The 25,225-nt window shown below is 38.5% G+C and overlaps 1 pseudogene; it reads right to left on the minus strand.

The window, feature by feature from the left end:
- Positions 1 to 21,338, minus strand: part of LOC118004693 — a 73,852-nt pseudogene extending 52,514 nt beyond the window's left edge.
- Between the last annotated feature and the right edge of the window lie 3,887 nt (positions 21,339 to 25,225).

The raw sequence follows: 25,225 nt of genomic DNA on the forward strand, positions 1-25,225 counted from the left end.
TATGATTCCATAGAACTGCTACAACATAATTCAGAATTTTATAGTTAATCCTCCCTAAAACAAAGTAACTCTTAACAGCCTATGACCAAAGCAGTGGGAAAAGTCCATCCTAGTTTAAGTGTTTTGCATTTTTGCTTATTTTCGAAATCCAGGTATATACACGTTTTCTCCTAATAACTCAGTATAAAATTCTCACTCCTCAATTACTTTGAGTTATACACTTAATTTTGCTTTCATCAGTTTAAGAAAATTTTATTTGCTTTTTTTCCTGAAGAGCTTCAAAACTATTTTTTTTTTTGGCAATATATTCCTAGCATAGATGACCATTGCTATCAACTCATCATCAGTGCGAGAAGCCATGAGCCACAACTTGCTGATGGAGCTTTACCCTGTAGACCAAAATGTAAACCTGGGGTGAGGTAGCATGAAAACAATGGTCTACAGTGAATTACAATTATTGAGTATTTCTTAAGCCACTATTCCCTGACCCAGGCAGCTCAGGAAATTTCCTGAGAAGCAGGGTATAGCTTCCTCGACTACAGAAAGCTTTTACTCTGAAGTTGTTTTTGTTTTTGTTTTTTGTTTTTTAAGTAACCAGCACACGAAAAATATAATGAAACATTTATACTAATACTTAACTGTAGAGAAACGCAAGTGGTAAGCTTTCAGATACGTGAAGATCTGACTTTATCAAAATAAAGCTTAAACGGAGCCATTCAGCTCCAGGAAACCTATTTTCCAAACCCCACGTCTAGAAGCATGGCCTGACAGCGGGAATGTTCATTCTTCTTTAAAATGGAATTTATCCCAGAACATTTGGGAAGGGTAATTACCCAATCTGTGGTTAGGAAGCAGGCTCACATACAGTGCCCCCAATAATGAGTTGTTTTTAAAAGTGAAGATTTCAGGAAGGCTAGAAAGTGTAAAGGGACCAGAAAAAAAAAGGGGGGGGACACTGAACTCCTAGGTTCAAGGAGCTTCTTTATCATCAGCTCCAGATGTCTCCATTCTCAGCCCTGGGACATGCTCATCTCTTTGTGCTCTCACATCAGGACGAAGACGGACGGGAACAAGTTCATGGAGAAGGGAGGCACCAGGGTAATGGCTCTGCAGCCAGATAATGCACAGATAGCGAGTCCCGCTTGCAGTGCAAAAGGACATGCATCTTCTAAAACAGGGATTCAAATCCCCCCGGGCTTGTGTGTGTGTCAATTTAACCTTTTGAATTAGAAGCTTTGAACTCCTGGAAATGAACTAATGCTTTGTGTAAACTACGGAAAACAGATGGGAGTGTGTTCCAGGCAGCACATCTAAATACAAAGCCCATTTTGTACCTGCAGAAGCTGCTGTGCCGCCTCCAAGGATAAATCCGAGTTCAACAAATCAAATGAAGCTCCCCCACTACTCGGCTCAAATTCAGAGGAGACAAGTACTTCTGCGCTTTCCAAACATTCACATTATCACAGAAATGAGAAGCGTATGCTTGGTCTGCCATCAAGAAGAAGGACCTTTTAGTCTCCGAGTGTTAAACGGCATCTTTATGGTGCTACGACAAACTTTCTCGTGGCCTCATCCCCGAATTACAGATTTGTGCTGTTTTCAGTCCTGACAACTAGCACCGGAGAAGAGATGGCTACATTGAAAAGCACTGAGTTCAAAAAACTTCTGTTCATTTTTGCATTTAAAAGGCAAAATTTTAGAGAGGTGAAAAAATAATGCTTCCCTGTGTTACAATCATAATTTTTAAACTTTTTGTTGTGGTAAAAATCTACCTAAGATGTATTCTCTTAACCACTGTTGAGTGTGCAATTCACGGGTATTAAGTCCATTCATATTGGTCAGTCATCACGACAGCGTTTTTCATTTTGCAAAACTGAAATTCTATACCCAGTAAAGAGTTCTCTGTTCCCTCCTCTCCCCGGCCCCCCACAATCACCATTCGACTTCGTCTCTAGGACTCTGACTACTCCAGGTTCATCACTGAAGTAGAATACAGTATTGACCTTTTGTAATTAGCTCATTTCACCTCACGAGGTCCTCAAAGTGAATCCATGTTGTAGCATGTGTCAGAATTCCCTTTTTAGGACTGAATAATATTCCACTGCAAATGCAAATATGCCCTCACCACGTTTTGCTCATCCATTCATCTTTCAATGGCCAAATGGGTTGCTGCCATGTTTTAGCTATTATGAATAATGCTATGAACGTGAATAATCATAATATTTAAATGCTTGTTTGAGGCAACTTATTTCCTAAACAGATATAGGTACAGGTTTAGACAATGTTAGCAGCCATCTGTATGATATACCATAAAAATCACCCAATTTGTATTAACAGTCAGACATAGTAATTATGAGAAATTATACTCGGAACTTTAACCAGGAATAGGCTAAGAGCAGAAGGGATGTTATTCTAAATACACAGAGTTGAAATGGATAATTTTTATTTTATTTTTTTAAGGATTTTGTTTACATATTTGAGAGAGTGAGTGAGAGAGCACACGAGCAGGGGCAGAGGCAGAGGGAGAAGCAGGCTCTCTGCTGAGCAAGGAGCCCGATGCAGAATTTGATCCCAGGACCCTGGGATCATGACGTAAGCCGAAGGCAGACACTTAACGACTGAGCCCCTCAGGTGCCCCAGGATGGTTTTTATTTCTTGTGGAAGGAAAAGAATCAGTGAATGAGGGAAATAGGACCTAAGTTAATCACCACATTGTGTGGATCCCTAAAGCACACATAGAACACTGAAACCTATGCTAACAAGGAAGAAGACCAAGGCTACAGGATATCTTAGGAAGCAGGAAAAGGGTAATTTGGTCTGCATAATAAACCCTAAATTTTACCCTGTGATTAATTACATTGTCTTTCTCTGGACAACACAGGCCACATACTGAAATAGAACAGAACGAGGAGGTGACATTTTGCAGCTACACATGCACTGTTTTGATTTCCTTTATAAATTGTCAAAAATATCTATTTCTAATACACAAATTTTCTGAACCTTAAAAGGAAATCTAAGATGGTAGAGAGGCAAACTTCATTTGCAAACTATTTTTAAGGCTAAGCCTACACCTCATGTTAGAAATTCCTCGGTTTTACTGCCAGTCACACATTCCCAAAACTAGCCTTGTGCCAGGTTTATCCAACCACTGTAGGCAATTATGGAAATATTTTTTGCTCCTAAATATTGTAACTTATTACCTGCTCTCCCCAGCACTCAGCCTAAACCAGAAATATTAATTTCAAACCCCCCGTGATATTTTAAGACAACTTCAACAGCAGGGGTGAGCTTAAAGGGCATATAGGTTTTTGAATCAAAATACCTGACAATTGCTATTCTATTGTAATTCAGCCTCCTCACAAAAGATCCCTCACTCCACAAGTTCAAGAACCAGAGCAAAGTAAATCTCAGAACTCATGCATCAAGTTCTATCTTTTAAAGTTAATGGTTTAATGTAACAGGGTTTTTTTTTTTATTTTAGAAGATTTTATTTATTTATTTGACACAGAGAGAGACACAGCGAGAGAGGGAACACAAGCATGGGGAGTGAGAGAGGGAGAAGCAGGCTTCCCACGGAGCAGGGAGCCCGACGCGGGGCTCGATCTCAGGACCCTGGGATCATGACCTCAGCTGAAGGCAGACGCCCAACCGACTGAGCCACCCAGGCGCCCCTAATGTAACAGTTTTATGTACCGAAGACTGAGACAGTATTTACTGAAAGCACAAGTCACAGGCTATCTGGTGTATGTGTAAAAGGTTATCACAGGGTTTGGCAATTACAACCTTGCTTTCTCTATCCACTACACCATTTCTGTGAGTTGCTGCTTGTTGAGAATTTCCCAATTCACAATACATATTAATCTTTTAGATCTGAGGACAAGAAATAAGATTTCCCTAGAACGTTCATAAACTCCTACAATCATAAATTACTAACATATAATTCCAATGCTCTACATTTTCTTTACCCTGTAGGGACTTATAAAACATGATTAATAAATAAAAGTATTAACTTTAAAAAGAAACATAGCCCATAGTGAATACTAAAACACTGGGAAATGCCAGTGAACAATACAGAGTAGTATTTGAATAGCTAATGCTCAGACTTCCTAGCAAGGTTAATATGAACGTCACCACACCAAATCATGTACTGAAATTGCCAGTTTGAGAACTTATTGGTTCTCAAGCTCATTTCTTGCAACATGACTCATAGGATTTTGATCAAGTATACTAGGCATATAAACTGTTTTATATTCAAGAGTGACTCATCAGCAGTAGACACACACACACACACACAGAATTAGAGCATGGCAAAATCTGAAAGACTGATTAGATCTCAACCACGTGTCTATGAATGTTCTGAACCTAGCTCCCATACAGGTCTACCATGTGGCTATAGATCTTGCATACGTGTAACATTTTTATGTTCATTTTTAAGCTTGAATTCTCTCAGCTGGCTTATAACACATTTTTCCAGTGTTCCAACTGTTTGTCCTCATATAAGGCTCAGGAAAACAAATTTCTGGAGAAAGGCTGGGAAAAATCCTATCCTCACATGGAAACACTACTGAGAATCCTTTGTCACTCATTAGAAAACGTGTGGGTACATTCTTTCCTCATTAGAGTTTAAGGCCAGACCTAAAGGTGGGCTCCACTCAGAGGGGTCAGTTCTTGACATGGCTTTAGAAGAAAGGAAGTTAAATTTGAAGGATAAAATTTTTTTAAATTTCTTAATGATAGCATGATAATCTGTATTTCTTTGAAAATTGAAACTATGTATAGACCAAAGAAAATAGTATTGCAGCACTCTTAACCTCAGTACCTGTACATTGTCCACGATTACTTCTAGACAATCTCTCACACACTACACTTGGTATAAAGCATTTTTTTTTTTTTTTTAGAGTGTGAGAGAGCAGGAGCAGGGGGAGGGAGAGGGAGAAGCAGGCTCTCTGCCAAGTAGGGAGCCTGATGTGGGACTCGATCCCAGAACCCTGGGATCATGACCTCAGCTGACGGCAGATGTAAAGCATTCTTTACATACACACATCACATGTTGATTCTTCCCCAATTTCGACAGTGTATTCAGAAATTTATCACTTGCTTTTATAAGTGCATTGTAGGGATGCCTGGGTGGCTCAGGCGGTTAAGCATCTACCTTCACGTAGGGTGGTCTCATTATCCCGGGGTCCTGGGATCGAGTCCCACATCGTGCTCCCTGCTTGGCAGGGAGCCTGCTTCTCCCTCTGCCTGCAGCTCCCCCTGCTTGTGTGCTCGCTCGTTCTCGCTCTCTGACAATAAATAAAATCTTAAAAAAAAAAATAAGTGCATGGTATTTGATTAAACAAAAATTCAATTACTCGTATTTATGTTTCTTATAAACAAATCTTCAGAAAACCTCCCTACATCTGCAATCTTTTGTACTGTACATTGACTTTTCAGTGTTTACTGGCCAAATACAATTTAACTTAATTTTTTTTTCTTAGAGTTGGATGGGGGGGTAGGGTCAGAGGAAGAGGCACAGAGAGAATTTTAAGCAGGCTCCACACCCAATGCAGAGCCCCATGCAGGACTGGATCTCAACCCCTAGATCATGACCTGAGCCGAAATCAAGATTTGGAAGCTTAAACGACTGAGCCACTCAGGTACTCCATAAGTAATTTTTTAATGAAACAAACTCCACAATTTTTTCTTCATTTTTATTCCTGCTCTCATTATGAGTTTTTATTGTTATCCCATCCTATTCATAATTTTTTTGATGGTGAGATTTTGTCTAACTTTGACAATTTATGTCTAAATAATGAAAATGTATTTCATTTGGTAAAGCGCTTGATTTTACCTTTTAATGCCAATTCACTTAATAGGATTTAAGAAATATGTTAACATTTTAGGTCATATTTAGCAATTAAGATTAAACTTTGAAGATGGGGGCCTTTTTTTTTTTTTACAGTGATATTTCTACTTCTGGGCACTTTCTTCATCCTATCTCCTTAATATTCATTATTGTAAAATTATATGGCAGCTAAGAGTAACTTTACTTTTAGACAAAAGGCAGAGGGCCGTATTTGTATCAAACAACACAAACCATAAATTACCATATTTATTTAGGCAAGAGGGCCAATGAAAGTTATTTATAACTATAGATTAATCAGTAATAACATTTTTAAGATATCTGAGCATATGCTTAATATCTCAGGTCTGGGCTGTCATGAAACTTTTATTGCCTATAAAAAATGCTAGTAGTTTTCCAGGATATAAACTTTTGCTTCCTAGAGAGTAGAGCACATTATGAACATGCTTTCAATAGAACTTCATTTTCTGATGACAGCAATAATACAGATGTGCACTCTCACTCTTTCTGCCCTAGGCCAGACACCTTTGGATATTACAGATGTTTCATCCTAGAAAATTTTTCAACTGACTTTAAAAGTAGATTACACCTAATTAAAATGCAAATCTTCTACTATTAAAAAAAATTTAAAGATAGTGGTGCATAATGAAATAAATGAATGCTTTGAGAGGTAGGATGGCAAAGAATTAAAAGGGAGGTAGTTAATAAGCCCCTATAGAGAGTGATGTGCGTTCTATATACAGGGCCTCTTGATGACAAAAACCTCTCAATCTAAGAAATGTTTAGTAAAAAAAAATGCTTTGAGGAGGCAAGGGTCAATCCTGGGTCGATGAGGAAACATAACTGGTAATAACCATGTACATTACAAGACTACACCATCTCACTTTACCATTTCCTCTGCGTCGTAATAATGATGCGTCTGATGGCAAAGCATACAATGGATTTGTCTGGTACAAAACAGAGGATTCAAATTTTTAGTCAAGTCTACTTACTTGTTTTTGTCTCAGGCCTAAACTTAATCGATTTTGGAATAGAAAACTGATTGAGTTATCTCCTTTTATTATTGGAGATGGGGTCACCGGGAATCCAACTGTGAAAGGGAGTTTGGGTTGTGTATTCAGGAGGGCGCTCAGGTTCAACACCTACAGAGAGAACAGGGAAGAAGCAGGCATGCACAGAGACAAACTCTCTCCACTCTGAGCTCAACAGCAGCTTCTGCCAACCCTACAGAATGCCCTGGAGCTAGAATGACTCTACAGAGTCTTCTCAAATACTTCTGAGATAAAAAGGCTTTTACATGCCCTCACAGATCAGTCTCTGAAGGAGGTCAACCCTAGAGAGTAGCAGGACCCGAGGTACTTCTCTGCAGCCGAGGCAGTCCCTGAATGGAGCTGACAGCTGAGGGCTCTCTACCAACAGCGGTTCCTCAGTTTGGGTAAAACATCCTTCTAGAACACGGTGACCCTGGCAAAACATCCCAGCATCTGCCACATGGAGTTTATTTTGCACAAAATGGAAAGTATTTCCTGAATCCCTTCATAGTTAGCATTTTTCCCCTCAAAATGAAAACCTAAAAACATAATAGGTGAAACACTTTCATACTTTTCTGACTCGACTCTACAGGGTGACCCAAAGTTTGATCCACGACGACTGGCCTTCCTTTCAATCAGACTGCCTGTAAGGACTTTGAAAGACAAAATAGTTACATGTTACTTCATCAAAAGGGAATGGATGGTGCCAGCATGATAAAAGCATAGCCTATAGCAGATTGACTTCTCAAGTGTGTGTGTGTGTGTGTGTGTGTGTGTGTTTGCAGGAATTCAGGAAAAGTGGTTTATAATTTGTTTTCTTTAAACATGCACTCTTCATAGTAAAAGACTTTTGAGTATACTCCTCAAAAATAGATCTAAAACATGTATTTCCCATTTCCTTTGCCCTTACCTATCTCACCCAGGCTCCCAAAGATTTTCTTTCATCTTTGGGCATACCATACTCATTTAAGAGATGAGAATGGCATGCTTCGGATACTAGCTAAAAATCAGTTATTTGAACAGTAGAGCCAAATTAGAACACAGACCTGCCAGATTTCCTGATTCCTAGTTTGGAGTTAGTTATGCATCACCTCGGGAATGCTGCTCTCCGTTTGCTACGAGGCATACTGTGAATGTTCAGTAGGTGCCCTATTTATTGAGGTTATAAAGCAGTATGTAATGAAACCTCAATGTTATTTTGGCTTTAATGCCATGCCATTCTGTTCCTCTATACATGACCTCTGAACTCAAACAAAATTCCACTAAGAAATAAAAGACACTCCATTAGTATTTTAGAGAGGGTTTAAAGGAGTAAAAATTATGTGAAAGGAGTAAGATAGGGAAAAGCATGGAAAAGCAGGAATATGGAAGTAACAATTAGGAACCAATGACAAGATACGATAGGATTTTTTGGGGGGAGGGTTGTTTTTTGTTTTTTTAAGGGATGTAAAGGAAACAGCATTTCTTTGTGGGGAGTTGGTGGGGATAAGAAGGGAGACTTCAAATTTCCCTAGTTAACTGATATCACTGGGGTTTAATCAGCCTACTCAGCAAATCAACTCTCACCATAAGACTGATATAAGCATCTAACTGTATGAGCATGTGATTTAAGTAAGCCCACAATTTATTGTGCACCCTCCAGACCTAAGTGAAAACAAAACAGATGAGCATCTTTATTCATATTAAAAAAAAAAATTGCCCTGATAAAAGAAAAAAAAATCTACAATTGCAGTAATTATCAAGAATAAACATTCATTGAATTGATAACAATGTCATTTAAGGGAATATTTCAAAGGACTCTTATCATGTGTTTATTTTATTATATATTCCATAAATACTGGTAAAATTATAGCTATCAGTACTTAGGATTTTCACAGACAAATCTGGTTTAATTAAAAATAAAAATTCTAGGGGCGCCTGGGTGGCTCAGATGGTTAAGCCTCTGCCTTCAGCTCAGGTCATGATCCCAGGGTCCTGGGATCGAGCCCCGCATCGGGCTCCCTGCTCCGCGGGGTGTCTGCTTCTCTCCCTCCTTCCTGCTCGAGCTCTATCTCTGTCTCTCTCAAATAAATAAATAAAATATTTTTAAAAAAATAAAAATAAAAAATAAAAGTTCTATTCCATTTCTCAGAAAACTCCCATGGATATCTTGAATGCAATTTCCTCATTGATTTTAATGTAAATATTGTCTAATATTAGAAGGAATGAAAAATTAGGGAAATAGCAAGAGAGTGAATTAGAAATACTGGAGCACCTGGGTGGCTCAGTCGTTAAGCGTCTGCCTTTGGCTCAGGTCATGATCCCAGGGTCCTGGGATGGAGCCCTGCATCAGGCTCCCTGCTCCCGGGGAAGCCTGATGCTCCCTCTCCCACTGCCCCTGCTTGTGTTCCTTCTCTCACTGTGTCTCTCTCTGTCAAATAAATAAAATATTAAAAAAAAGAAATATTTTTTCTGAAAAATAATTACTACTACCGAATGGCAGTTACATTTAAGTTTTGGTCCTTAGGAATGGGAAGAAAACACACAATAAAAGCATGATTTATTCTATATATTAACAGACCCTGCCTTATCCCTCTGAATCTAATTAAAGTACATCCAAGATACAGATTTCTAACTACTTTTTAACTTGATCTGCTCAAATGTCCATCAATTTTTTTAAAAAAAATATTGACCCTGTTTTGATTCAGTGAATAAATTGTTTTATAACTAGAATTTTAATCAAAAACTTTAAGAATGTGTAATATGACCATTAATCTGAACCAAACTGTAATTGACTTAAAGTGTTAGAGAATAGCTACTCTATCACAAAATATGAATTTTGGGGCGCCTGGGTGGCTCAGTCTGTTAAGCGTCTGCTTTCAGCTCAGGTCATGATCCTGGGGTCCTAGGATTGAGTCCTGAGTCGGGCTCCCTGATCTGTGGGGAGCCTGCTTCTCCCTCTCCCACTCCCCCTGCTTGTGTGTGCACTCTCTCTCTCTCTCTCTCTCAAGTAAAATAAAATCTTAAAACAAAAACAAGTATCTCTATGAAATAAAATAAGCATTTCTCACATTTGACTAGCTATAATTAATAATGTATTTCTCATGGGGTTCATTCTGGAAATTTTCTTCGTAAGAGAGTTCCATTTGTGATTCAAAACCAGCCTATTCCCAAACCTATAGTTATATGACCTCAGTAATTCGCCATGCATAAATTTGAGAAAATACATTTCTAAATGTATTTGAGAAAATACATTTCTAAATGTATTTGAGAAAATACATTTAGAGATTTTTTGGTGCTTCATATAGGTTAATAACATATTTTACATTATATATGACTTAGGCCATGACAAACACTGTCAAGCCTGCTTCTTAATTTTAAAATAAATCTCTCATGTCATAATATATAGACAGGAGAATAGATTTAATACAATTATTTTATCAGGAGCAAGGTATCTATTAAAGCTATGGAATTTATTTTTTACATTGCAGGTCAATTCTCAAATTCACTTTGCTTTCTTACTGAAACGTACGGAATGGGGGTGCCTGAGTGGCTCGGTTGTTGGGCATCTGCCTTCGGCTCGGGTCGTGATCCCAGAGTCCCGGGATCGAGCCCTGCGTTGGGCTCCCTGCTCGGCGGGGAGCCTGCTTCTCCCTCTCCCTCTGCTTGCTGCTCCCCCTGCTGTGCTCTGTCTTGTCAAATAAATAAAATCTTTAAAACAATATATGGAATGATCAAAGTACCCTCCGGTTCCAATCACTTGACCAACACTATAGTGTCATGTCCATACTGACTTCTCTCAGTCCTCCCCATGTACTACTGCATCTACACCCTCAATGCTTATTCCAGTTCAATACCCTTGTTTCACATACTGCAGCATTCACTTTTTCCCCTGTCTCTCTAAGGCCACATCCCCAGGACGGTATGTATTCCTTCTTCTCATCCAGTAAAGTTTTGTTTTGTACAGTCTTCTAGATCTATCTGAATATTTCCTTCTATATGTATTTCTGACTGACCAGGAATCAATCCAGTCCTTGTCTGTCCTTTAGAAACAGCAACAAACTTTTAACAAGATTTAAATGATTCACATAATTATGTAACCAAGTAAGGGTAGAAACCACATTTATGAGACACATTTTATGAAAAACATCTTTTCATGGGTGGATGTGAGATCTCACCTCCAACTCTCCCCACAATATACTGCACAGTAGTTTCAAAGACTCTGGGGGCATTGGTAGCCCTTTCTGGATCCCACCTTGGTGACTCTAATATGCCACCTACATCTGATTGAAACAGGTATTATCAAAGAAAATATAATGATGGGGTGACATGTTTATATTACACTGATGGACAAAATCATTACACAATAGTATGCATGTTAGGTTTATGCTCACATGTTTTACCACACTTACATATCACATATCATAAATACAAATCACTTTTATCCTGTCGATATAGAATGTACATATATAGTATTATACCTTGTGTCTACACACACATATGTTCATGTATATATGTGTAAATATATATGAATGCACACACATCAATGCTAACAGTTTAGATGAGGGTTACTTAGGTGATTTTTTTATTTGGGCTATATTCTGTCAGTTATTTTTAGAACATTCTCCACAAATCATTACAGAAACTATATGCTATTTAAAAAAATATCAGGATGACCCTCTTATAACCAGGGTGATTATCATCAGGGACTAAGGCCTTACAGCCTGCTAGAGAAAACACTGAGTAGTGTAGAAGGCAAGGAGGTTTCAAACCAGATAGACAAGTCAGCTGGAATAAACCAATCGATCCCTGAGTTGATGTATTTTCATTCATACACACTTAGACTTTCTATTTTCTATTTCCCAGATTAAGCTCCATGAAACAATCCACAAAAAAACTTCTCAAAAAAAAGTCCACGATAAAATAAGTTTGAAAAACTCAGTCTTCTCTTGAATTTGCTATTATGTACTTAGGCCTAATAAAATTTCTCAGAAATGAAGCATTAAGAAATTTGCTAACATTGTTTAACCTATGTGCCCCAAACTTATTTGATCAAAGTGTATTAAAAGTACATGGAGGGCGCCTGGGTGGCTCAGTTGGTTCAGCGACTGTCTTCGGCTCAGGTCATGATCCTGGAGTCCCGGGATCGAGTCTTGCATCGGGCTCCCTGCTCAGCAGGGAGTCTGCTTCTCCCTCTGACCCTCCCCCCTCTCATGCTCTATCTCATTCTCTCTCAAATGAATAAATAAAATCTTTAAAAAATAATAAAAGTACATGGAATAAATGTTCCAAGAAGTATAAGCTTACAAACTATTCAAATTCAATAGAGGACAATTTAATGGAAAAAAAAATGGCATATTGTGGTAGACAGCAAAATATTAGTTCAAATAATTCTGGCTGGTGATCTTTCTTTTCAAGAATTTACGATGTGTTAAATAGACATTCTATAGTTATCTACCTTTAGTGACTGAGTGTGTGCTTGAGGGATTTGGGGCAGAGGGAAGCTCTGCTACACTCCTGACAAAGCAGAATAGCAAAGGAAAACATTGGTTTGGGCAAACAGCTTAACCAAGAACTTAACTATATGTAATATCACCTGTTCATCTGTGACATAAAATAGACACACATATGCATCATATAACATTAGTTCTATTGGATTTAAATAGTAATTTAAAAGGAGAAGATATACAAAGGATACACAGAATTTATGATCAAGCTCCAGTTAAATACTCATGTCTATAGAAGTCTTCAGTCATTTCAACTGCCTTGGCCCTCTCCTTTCAGTGTTCAGATAGGGGTTAAACGGCTAGGATTAAAGAACCACTCATCTTCATGTCATAGGGATGCACACTGTAGGAGCAACTCCATCTCCAAAAGCTCTGAACAGTCCTGTATGGTTCTTTGTTTCCTAGAACCAAGAATTTCTCACTCCTTCGTGTTTTTAACCAACCAGTGATTGCTCACTAATTCCTTCCTAACTTCTGTAATAGAGTACCGTTTCTCAAAGTGTAGTCCTTAGAACAGCAGGATCAGCAGCACTTGGGAACTTGTGAGATATGCCGCTTCTCACAATTCACTCTACAACTACTCAATCAGAAAACTGAAGGTGAGGCACATCGATCTGTGTTTTAAGCCCTCCAGAGAATTCTGACACACACTTAAGTTTGAGAACCACTGCAGTTGAACACTGAGACTGCTATCTGTCCAGGATATTTGTAATAACCATAGCAGATCGTCCTTGTATCATCTCACAAACCTAATTTTAAATGAGCCAAAAATTTTTAAACATAGAAGTTATGTTGTAAAATAAAGTGCAAGCAGTCCAAAATTTATACAAGATATATCTGAAAATTGAATTGAAAATTGGCATAATGAAACTTGGAACATACTTCCCCACGGGCCTAATGCTACAAAATTGTGGCAAAGGGATGAAGCCATTCCAAAGGAGTCCATTCATATCGTTATGTAATTGTCCTACAGTATTCAGAACACTTATTTCTGAGAGGAGTGACAACGAGGTTTAAGGAAGAAAGGAGAAGGTTAAAAGAGGAAGGAAATCGAAGAAATAGGAGAACTAGCTACCCCCCTTCTCTTTTTGGTGTAGTCCTAACACCAATGTAAAAAGTCAATTTTTCTTTGACTACATTAAAACTACCTACGTAGATAAGAATCCTAACTTTCATCAAAGTCTCCTTTACCACAGAGCTTCCTTCTCTCCTCAAACTTCCCACATCACAATAAGGTAGAGTATGTCTATTCTGCTTCCAAGCTCTGAACCTGGTCAAACAAACAAAAATGCCTTATGGGTTTGAAAGGAAATAGGATTTAGGAAACAGAATAAGGAATAGTGTTATATAGTATTCCAGTATTACAGAGGGTATCAGGGCTCTCCAGAATTATAGGTCCATGTTCTAGGGAATCTCCTCTCCCTTTTTGACACTACATGTCAAACAAAACACACCTTTGGGCTTAATTTTCCCTATTACCTCCCAGTTTGTCACCTCTGTGACTAAGAACACTTCTCTTCTACCCACTCGATCCCAAATCCCAATTTGGGCAATGAAGGATCAATGTTAGAAAGAAAAAGAATGAAGTTAATTATTTCACATTTCGGTGTGAATGACTATTCAGGCTATCAACGGTTTTACAAATTCAGGTATCTAACTCATAGTCTGCAAGTTATTCTCTACTCTTCTAACTCATGAGTCCTCTTAGCTCTTATTTTTATCACAACTGTGAAAATAAAGGGAAACTTCACTAGAGTCCAAGGCTAGAAGGGAGGACCATACCGATCAAGGTCAATTACAGGAAAAATTATCAATTACTTACAGGCCTCAACAGAAGAATCCTCAGCAGGAAAGAATCATCAATTGGAGGCCCCAATAGGGAAAAGATGTACATTCTATCTCCCACAAGATACCAGCTACCTTTCAACAACTCGACTTTTGTTCTAAACAATCCCAACTGCCTCCCTCTTCCCCATAAAATAGCATTCCTCTGCTTCATCATCCAAGGACTTGCCTATGGCTGTACCTTAGCAGGCATGTCCCGAATTACAAAATCTGTTATTGCCGAATAAACCCATTTTTGCTGGTAAAATAACAGACAGTTTTATTTTTAAGGTTAACACAATAGATTTAATAGATTTTGGGGTGGTATTTTCAGAGTGCCTAGAGAAGGGGTACCACTTTTGTAGGCATAAATCATCGAGAACTGCCAATGACCTTTCACATACAATCATGAGAAAAACAGAAATTTTCTACAGTTGCCCAACCTAGCAAAAACCAAAAGCCAAGTTGAAAACAAACAAAAAACACAGGAGCCTGGACCAGCAAGAGAGTGCCACGGGTGCACCGTTGCGCCCCTTCTCCAAGCTGCTAGCTCCAACCAGGCTACCAAGAGGCTCTTGAGCACGGTCAAAGTTCTACTATGTTCGGAAGTCATCACATGACAGATCTGACTGGCTCAAGGTTTCACTGACCTTGGGCACCTCTGTCTTCTTGTCAATCTACCTCATCAAACATAATAAAGGTGTTTTAGAGTATAAAAGAAAATATTCTAATACTAATACAGTAGGCTCCACATAGTGATTACATCAGTTCCTTTGGATTCATGCTTCTGTGAGAAAAAGTTTTATATGGATGCATGTCAAATCAGCATTGGTGTTTTGCACCATTAAATGAAAAAAAAGGAAAAAAAAAAAGGAAAACAAGAAGTACAAGCAAGAGCTTTTCAAAACTTCTCAAAACAGGAATTCTTACTAGAATTCCTGGTAGAGACTCAGTACCCATGTCCACACCAGCCAAACAAACTATATCAGAGGCTCTGTAGGAGGGGCCCAGGCATTCACATTAAAAAAAAAAAAAAAATTCTAGGTAGTTATATAGCTCAGTATAGAGAATTACAGCCAGGAACTTCATGGTTACTGCTGTCTCCAAATTTCCTCATGCACAAATGATAATTCCCACTTGTGTTTTCTGAAGAGCCTGACTAATATTCTCTACCTTGGTAAGAGGAACATGTAATTATAGCTCTCCAGTGACTTCCCCACCAGGTCACACTACTACCTGTCTTTTTGCTCCTTAAAATTCAGCTTCCCTTTAATCTTTTGCAAACTCCTACCACAGATTTAATCCTTGTTACTATGTGCTTTGAGTAAGAACTTCTTTAAATATATTCACGTAGAACTATCTTATTTGAAATATATTGAAGCCACAATAATGCCTTTTTTCCATTTTCTACTCATTTTTGTGATGGTTTGACAAGATGATTCCTCAGGACAGGTGATGATAAAAGAACTCCCCTACCGTAAATAATACAAATTCAGAACTGATAACTCATCTTTGGTACTTCTAATGATGTTACTAGAAGGGGCAGGAGTAACAGGGTAGTGTGGAGAAGGGACAGGGCAGATGGGGGCATTTTACAGCAAAAGATGCTTCCCAAGTGAACCAGTTTTTAGTTACCATAATGGCAGAACAGAGGTCCTAAAGGTGTTCTCAAGTGGTCATTCCAATCAGCTTTTATGGATTAAAATATAGCCCCATATCATTGCCATGTACATACTGTGCTTGTCTTTGGGCATATGCCTGCTGTTGTCAGGAAAATTATGCCCATTCTCAAAATAGCATGTCAGTTTCATGGGATAAGACAGGTCAGGTTTCAGTGGAGATCAAAATTGAAAGGATGACTTAATGTCCCTAAACTGGGACAGAGTCAGGGCTATTAAATCTTTAAGTCCATGGGCCATGATGGGCTTCACCTGTTTTAAGGCAATGAGGAGTGAGAGCTCATGACCCAAGCCTAACTTAAATTTATGATCATATGAAAAGGAGACCTGAGGGTTTAAATGTCACTTTCTGTGTTACTATGACAAAAGCCCCAACTGTTCAGAAGTAAACAAAGTAAACCAATTCCCCTAACTGAATATCCTAGCACCACTTCCCTCCTCTTCCCAAAATTCAGTAGAGGCTCTACAAGCCAAATATTCACCGTCTTAGCGTGAGCTGCATCCAAGCATGGTCCTGTAATACAGTATTTGCCATGAGACCTAAGCAGCAGTCTGTTGGAGGGAGTCTGGAAGAGATCCCACTGGTAGTTCTTTTTCTTTCTTCTGGTCGTGCCTGAACAATAGCTGTCAATGAGTCATCAGAAAGAAAATGCCAAGGCCATCACAGAGACACCAGCTCCGGTATCATGGAGCTGCCAAGCCCAAACCAGAAGCAGCCAACCGCCAAGTGTCTTGCCATGTAAAACGTATTAATGGCTAGTTATGTGGCTACCTTCACAGGAATGCACATCTAATGTATGTACAACCTCAACATAATGGATTTTTTTTCAAGTTATTTATCTTCTCATTAATATTTCCAGGGGTATACTAGTAAATAATTAATAGTTAGCTCTCCAAGAAGAAGAAGAAATCCCTGAATAGTAGCATTTGCTCATTTCTGTGGCATAAATAATCCTAGCAGGGTAATTTCAAGAGACCAACAGGAGGTCACTGAACTTGGAGACAGGAGGAGAGTCACCCGACTGCCTCTCGAGAGCCAGGGCAAACCTTCTAACCACATTTTCACAAAACTATTAGAATTCGTTAATGTTACTTTCAATTTCATTATAACTGAGAACACACTTTTGACACAGAGAACTCAGAATCACTAAATGTCAAGATAAATTGGCTAAATTTATTATTTATTATTTATTTTATTAATTTATTTATTATACTGGAAGCAGCTATCAACTTTACGCAAAACTTAAAGTAGAAACTTCAAAGTTGTCCTCAGTCTCAAGCCAAATGCACTCATTAATTCAATATGAAAATTTCTAATTTTCCTCCTTGGTGGAAAGAATAGAATCTAATTCACTATCATACTGAGAAAATGTAATAGATTTGAAAACAACATTGGTATAATGTTAAGTAACTTGCATGAAAACATGTTCTAGCTCCCACAAAATTTCCATGGCTCTATCTGTAATTCAGAAGGAAAATGGAAGTTATCTCATCTCCTAGTCCTTGGGTCTATTTTTGCAATAGGGAGGCTGTCATACCCAATTGCCTAAAACAGAATAAAACTTACAGTTTAGTACAACGTATTTTAGTAGCTGTTATCTAAGGAAAGTACTCCCTACAATTTCCTTAGCAAAGTCTCCCTGGAGAAGAATCCTCGTACATTCTTGTAAAGCAAAGCAAAACCTTAACACTCCAGTTTTTTGTTTTTTGTTTTTTTTTTAAAGCACCACAACAGGTCTTGTACAAACATGTTCCGTGAATTACCCCAATCCTTTAGGATGATATAAGCATATAATTTTCCTGGGATGAAAAGTACAGGCTTCATTACCACAGTGATTTCTTACTTACTAAATGGCCTAACAAGAAAATATTTCCAGTTGAAATTGGTAGTTCTGAAAGAACGGTTATTCAAAAGGTCTTCTCATTTCTTAGTAAAATCCCCAATAATTTGGTCTAATTTGATTCTTGGTTTATCCTGAGAATACCTAATCGTTTACAGCATAGCAATATAAGAGCATGATTTAAGAGCATTAACTCAAACTGAAAACATAGGTTCAATTACATTGTATTCTTGTTTTTAATAGGGATAGTTAAAATACTAAAGAAATAAGTCAAGTGTGTTTTAAAATAGTTGTTTAGCCTAACTTTAATGTATTATTCTGTACAGTAGTCTCCTTATAACCACTGGAGATAGACAAAATCAAATATATCAAAAGTTCTGATGGAACAATCTTCCATAATTGGAATTTGGAATGAAATATGGAATCTATCAAAGCAAATTGGGTCACTAGAATGATCTTGTAGCAGTCTCCAAGATCAGACCAAGAATAATCTTTTTTTATACCTTTTTTTAAAAAGCAAAAACTGCTTTAAAAAATTAAAGCAAGCAAAAACTGCTTAACTAATTTACTTCTGAAGAAAATACCTGTACTTCAGGGTTCAAGAGGTTAAAAAATCTTTCATGAGAGAAATCCATAGGTACACTTTACTCAATTATTTATGTATTATTCTGTGCCAGTAAAACATCTAAAGATGCCAGGAGATGCCAAATGAATATAAACAACAAAAGAAGTCATGAAAGAAACCAAGGCTAGTTAAATTTACATCTGGGTTAAAAAGATTAACAGCATGGGGCTGTTTATGTTACACTGAGCTATTTCTAATTACAGGAAGGCATACCCAGTCAATAGGAGATCAAGTGCCCCTATTTGCGGTATCCTAACAGGAATAGACAGTTGTAAACATACTGTATCGAAATGCTTTAAATGCTGAGATTTTACCTTTAAGATATCTGAAACTTACCTGAAAGAATGAAAGCTCTGGTTTGTGTTACTCATTTTGTAACAACAAGAGAGTTTTCACCCAGGATATAGGACTCTTCAGGCGTATACTCACGTTGTGAATACGGAGGTCACGTATGTAAACCATAATCACATCAAAGTATTGCCTTTATTGCCAAGTAAGCGAAGAATATACAATTGTGATAAGAATAAATAATAAATGACATAGCGAAATTTCCAGTGTTGTGATTTCACATCACACGAACACAGACCACTGTATAAGATCAACCTGAAAGGTTTATTATAATCATGTTTGTGTCCTCAATCTTTAAGAGAAAGTTCTGCTTATTACAGTATAAGAAATAATCTCCAATAGTGCCACTAAAAATATAATTAAACATCTTATGTTAACTTTTTTTTTATATCCTTTGAGGCATTTTAATAACACACTCTAAAATTTCTCTTACCATTCAACTAGGTCTAGAAACTGACTCATGATAGAGAAATGGTGGGGGGTGGAAAGAGATATTGCCAGTGTAACAGGTTTTCGGTTTGCTTTGTTTGGCATCACAGTTAGCCCCACCACGTTATGCTTTCCAATGCACAGCAATTGGCTACAAAAAGCATTTATTAATAGCAGCCACCCCTTATGCCTCAGAATTAAGAAAACAAAATCAAAACCTAAAAAAAAAAAAAAAAAAACCTACAAGACTAACACCTTGGTTTTATAAAGGTACAGAAATTAAAATATTCAAAGTCAATTTTATTTTATATTTAATAAAAGCCCCCTAACCCCTTAAAGGGAAGGACCTATCAAAAAGATAAAGGCCAATTTTGAAAATTATATAACCTGTTGGACCTAGAACTCACCCCACCCAGACTTCTTACAGATCTAATAAAAGCTGTTTCACAACTGTAAAAAATAAAATCAATCACTGCATTTAAAAAAGTGTCTCTCTACCATAGTGGCTAATATGGAACCCAAAGTTATATAAAAGTAGATGGAATTTTCTTAGAGATGGAGTTGAACAAGCCATTTTTAAAACACATGAACCTAGTTTTGAGAAAATAGATGTAGATCTTTTTCTGCCTCTCTCTCAGGCTGACAAGGGTAGAAGAAGCACAATGAAACATAGTTACTTTGGAGAATTAATCCTTAAATTAATACATTTTTTCCAAAATAGTACTCTTTAGCAGGTTTATAGTAAATATCCTTCTGCATATTTCAGATACTTACAGCAACAAGTTACTATGTAATAAAACATAAACAACAGTAACTTTAACACAATGTATGAAACTACCCAATCTATTTCTTCAAACTACTATTTTAGGGTAACTACTTACAGCCAATTCTGTCATTCTAGGTGCTGCATGATCAACGACATTGCACTTAAAGTTTACCATTTTTCCCTTTAAAATCTGAGAAGCGTTTTAGGTTATTAATTGGATGAGGAAAAGAAGGCAAATAGAGTTTTAAAATGGGAAAGAATTATTTGTCCCAGGCACTGTAAGAGGCACCATTCTTTTTTAAGTTATAGGCGTCCTTACCAATTTACACTACTTGGGAAGAGAAATCCTGCTCTACAATCTTCTAAACCCTTTGCTGGTCTGTAGCTTACGCAACTCCTGTGTTTCTTACTCATTTTTGTTTGCTACTGTGAGATTTCTTTTAACCTCACTTCAGCAATACACTTGGACGGTGACTTTATACTCCGTCCTCTTCAGCATCCAGCAAAGTATATTAAGAAATCTGGAACGATCCTGTTATTTTGCTGCCCACAGTCTGGTGCATTTCCAAGGGCTAGAGCAGCAGATTCAAGCAGCTGAAACTTCATCCTCTGGGAGAGCTTAACAGCTGCTTCCATTTGCAGCTTTCCCGACCTATCGTGGTTTACAAGCGTTTGCATATGCAGGCCCAAACTACCAACCACCAGAAGATTCCTTACAAATGAAATTTACACATGGGGGAGGAGGGGGGAAGCGCACTATGGAGGGCCCCGAAAAAACCTCAGACTTTCCGTTCCTGCTGCTTTACTGGTTTTCAACCCGTACACTTAGGCTCCAGGCACGCAAGCCTTCCTGTCACCCCTCTGACATTCTCCCTTAGCACAAACACGAAGGGAGATGAAACTTCTCGGATTTCTTTTAAGTCTCCACTCGGCCACACCCTGACAAGGCATGCCCTCTTCACACCTCCCCTCCCTGCTCAAAGCCAGGACAGTATTTCCTTAAGTTGGTCTGTTCCTTCCTTTACATTTAAAATTCAAAATAAGTTACCCTTCTATAATAAAACCGATATCCGGCGGCTTTCTTTCAAAAACAAACAAGAGACAAAAGTCCCTCACCAATAGCCACTCGACGCAAAAGGAAAACTTGACTTTCTGCCTCCCCGGAGAGCAGCACCCCCTCCGCCCCCGCACGCGCCCTGCGTGGTCCCCCGCCCTCCCCACGCGCGCGGGGGCGCCGTGACAGTCCCCTACTGCTCCTCCGCTCAGCGCCACAACTTTCCGAAACCCTGTGCTAACTTCCAGGGCACAGCGTGGGCGGAGAGCAGCGGGATACGCCGCATACCCCCCCACCACCACCAAAAAGCAAGACAGCGAGCTCCTACCAGCGCGACTCTTGATGACGTCGGTGAATCCGTCCCCAGCGGCATCTTCCCGGGTCTGCTCCGGACCCCCCGGCTGAGCCATAGCCACCCGCCCCTTGTCCCGGCTCCCCCACGCCCCAAACTTTGGGAGGAAGGTGGGTCCGCGCCGTCCGCCTGATGCTCTCCAAAGCAGGTAGCTTGCTGGAGATCCGGTGTGTGTGAACGTGGATTTCTCTCCTCCCCGGGGCCCACAGCCACGGAAATAGGGATGCGTGGGGAGGGTGGGTGGGGAGGGATGGCGAACTGGAAAACACAAACACCGACACCTGGGTTGGTTGAAAGGGATACCGTCAAAATGTCCAGCCCATGCTTGGAGAGGAGGAAACAGGTGTTGTTCCCAGCGCCTGACTCTAAAATAGAGAGGGCGAGGCCTGCAAAGTGAAAGCCGAGGAGGGACCCGGTGGTCAATAAATCCACAAGCAAGTTGGAGACTCGCTTTTCCACGCTGCGCAGAATCGATGCAAAAACAGGAGCAATTAGGGAGCCGCTTGCTAAAAGCAGCACGTGAGGTCATGAATGATTTAGCATTGCCACTTATAAGATGACTACACTGAGGAGAAGGGTCACTTACTTTTGCTAGCTGGGTCACTTACACGTGTGCACCCCACCGTTGTATCTTGACTTGAATGCACTGACCAGAAATGGGGAACAGGGAGCCTGGGTGGCTCAGTTGGTTAAGCGACTGCCTTCCCCTCTGGTCATGATCCCGGGGTCCTGGAATCGAGCCCCGCTTCGGGCTCCCTGCTCAGCGGAGAGCCTGCTTCTCCCTCTCCCTCTGCCTGCCGCTCTGCCTACTTGTGCTCTGTGTGTGTCAAATAAATAAAATCTTTAAAAAAAAAATGGGGAACAGAGGCCGAGCATGATCATATTTCTTAGGAGATTTCACCAAAACTTCCCACCCCTTCTTTGAGTGTGTATATTCACTCTGACCGCCTCCTCCATCCCTTCCTCCCACCACTGAGGCTAGAATTAGATTGGACTATAAACAGCTCATATGACTTTATTTGCTAAAAATGTCAGAAGTGACTTTCATTTGGTTAGTATCCTTACTCCCCCAGCCCACCCCACCCCTCCACAGGTATAATTCATCATGCACTTCTTCCTGCGGTAGCCGGGTCACCCTAAGTCCTGCCCATTGCCTACCAAAGAAAAATGAACTTTACAAGCAGAACTTGGCAAGGGGCCTAGCAACAGCTAAGGATTTTCTTTTCTTGTTTTCTTCTGCATTTCCATTCAGAGTCGATCCTTACCCTCTTCCTAAAACACTGTTTCTCTACCATTGGTAGACAGTGAAATTATCTGAGGAGTTGGACAAAACTCTAATGCCTGGTTTCCACCCCTCCCCTCCCCATGATGATTAATTGTTCTGGGCTCTCACCTGGACATCAGGATTGTAAAAAAAAAGCTCCCAGGTGATTACAATGGACAATCAAGTTTGAAAAACCATTGTGATAAGAGGACTTATAAACAGTCAATTGGGTGCCTTCATCAAGACAATTTTACCAGTAACCCTTTTCCATCCCATTATAATGCCTTTGATTAAAAACATATGTTTGCTGTCCTATTTTCCATCGCCAGATTGGCCATTTGCATGGCAGTGGATAATTTATTTTGACAAAAATGTAGTAGTTAGGTTTAGTTCCAGAATTCCTTTAGATTAAAAATAGACTCAGGATGGAGTCTCCACTAGGTGACTCTCAGTTAGCTTCAGTCTGAGTAGTTATGCCTATTGAAAATCTGTCTTTGTTGTTGTTTACAGGCAGACCTCTTGGGTTTCCCGAGTGCCTATTCTTTTGAGACGTTTCAGTTCTCTAACAAGTTCATCAAGTCGAAATATTCAGAGAGATAGCATAGCTCTTATTTCAGAAAAGAATACAAGTGTGAGCATGATCCAGAAAGTTTTAACAAAATCACAAAACCTGTGGCCTACTGTATTTTATATTATCATTCTTCTATAATCAGAAAAATACGGTATTGGTACAGGGACAGACAAAATGGCAGAACAGAATAGAGTCCAGAAATAGATCCAGCCAAAGAGAATACACTGTATATGACATTTCTGTCCAGTCATTAAAAAATGGAATATATAATTACAATGTTTTCTTAGAGTTAGAATCCAGTAACTTAATCTATATAAAAAATAAGTTACATACAGATTAAAGATCCACATATACAAAATAAAACCTAATAAATGAGAAATCTATAAAAGCTTAAGTTGTGGGGACATTCTTAAACCAAAAGCTAATCCCAGATGACTTTAAGGAGAAAACTGTCACTTTTGACTACATAAGAAATAAATATTTCTATAAAGCCAAAGGCATAATAAAGTGAAAAGGCAATCAATAAACAGGAAAACATTAAAAACATTTATAAGGAAGGCTTAATATCTCTACTTTAATAAAATTGTACAGATCAGTTTTTAAAAGACAATCCAATAAGAAAAAAAATAATATGTAACAAACAGAAAATTCACAAAATTTGGACCCCAAATTATTATCAAAATGAACCAAATCCAGTGCTTTATTTTTTTATTATTATTTTTTTTAATCCAGTGCTTTATTAAAAGATATCCAAATGGTCCAAATGTTCACCTGATTTATAATAAAGGTAATACTACAATTCAGTAGGGAATAAAAATTCCTGTCAATAAATAATGTGGGGTCAATTAGAGATTAGATTTTAGACTTAAATGTGAACACTGTTAAAGGAAAAACACTAAAACTGCTAGAAGATAACATAAGAGAAAGCTTCATGACCTTGGGATAGACATTTTTAAAATAGGATGTAGAGGCACTGGAGTGGCTCAGTGGGTTAGGGGTCTGACTCTTGATTTTGGCTCAGGTCATGATCTCTGGGTAGTGAGATCGAACCCCACTTCGGGCTCTGCACTGGGCATGGAGCCTGCTTGGGATTCTATCTCTCTGTCTCCCTCTGCCCCCCCTCCCCCACGCGGGGTCCCACTCTCTCTCTCTGTCTTAAAAAATAAAATAAAATAGGATGTGAAAGCACTAAGCTTAAAGGGGAAAGATTGGCACAGTGACTTAATAAAAATAAGAAATTCCGTTTGTCAGAGGGCCTCAGTAAAAGACTGAAAAAGAATATAACAGAGATCACAGAGTGGGAAATGATATGTGTGTATATGTAAAAAAAAAACAAAAAAAAAAAACAAAAAAAACCCTGCTAGTATCTAGGATATATAAAGTACTCTTACAAATCAATAAAAAAGAAAACCCGATTTTAACAAAAGGACTGAAACGTTAAAAAATGTTTCACCAAAAAGGATATCCAAATGGCCAATGGAAATAAGAAAATATGTTAAATATTATAAAAGTATCAAGGTATTAAAATTTAAACCACAAAGCAAAATAACTACACACCCATTGTAATGATAACGATCAAAATCAAAACAAAACTGAAAATACTAAATAATAATGAAATGGAATTCTTATACACTGTTTATGGGCGTGAAAATCTACACAACTTCTTTGAAAAACCCAGTGGCAGAATATTCTTATTGAGATGCAACGAGATCAGACACGTTCAGGGTGGTATGGCCATAGACCAGAATATTCTAAAACAAAAATTTTGCATAGTGCATAACACAGGAATTCCATCTTTAGGTATATTACCACCACCAGCAACAACAAAAACATAATTGTATCAAAGATGAGAACAATTGCAGCATTTTCCATAATACTCAAAATTAGAAACAACCCTCATTTTCATCAACAGTAAAATTGATAAAAAATATATGACTATATTTATAAAAATGAATCTGTAGCTGTGAGGAAGAATGGACCTACTGCTACGTGCAATGACATGCATGGATTCTACAAACATAATCTGAGTGAAGGAAACCAAACACTAAAGATGCCTACTCTGTGATTCTATTTATATAGGGATTTAAAGCAGGTAAAACCAAATTATGGT

The sequence above is a fragment of the Mirounga leonina genome, unplaced genomic scaffold (genome assembly GCF_011800145.1).
Source record: "Mirounga leonina isolate KUSES-001 unplaced genomic scaffold, KU_Mleo_1.0 Mir_101595, whole genome shotgun sequence".
NCBI classification, from domain to species: domain Eukaryota; kingdom Metazoa; phylum Chordata; class Mammalia; order Carnivora; family Phocidae; genus Mirounga; species Mirounga leonina.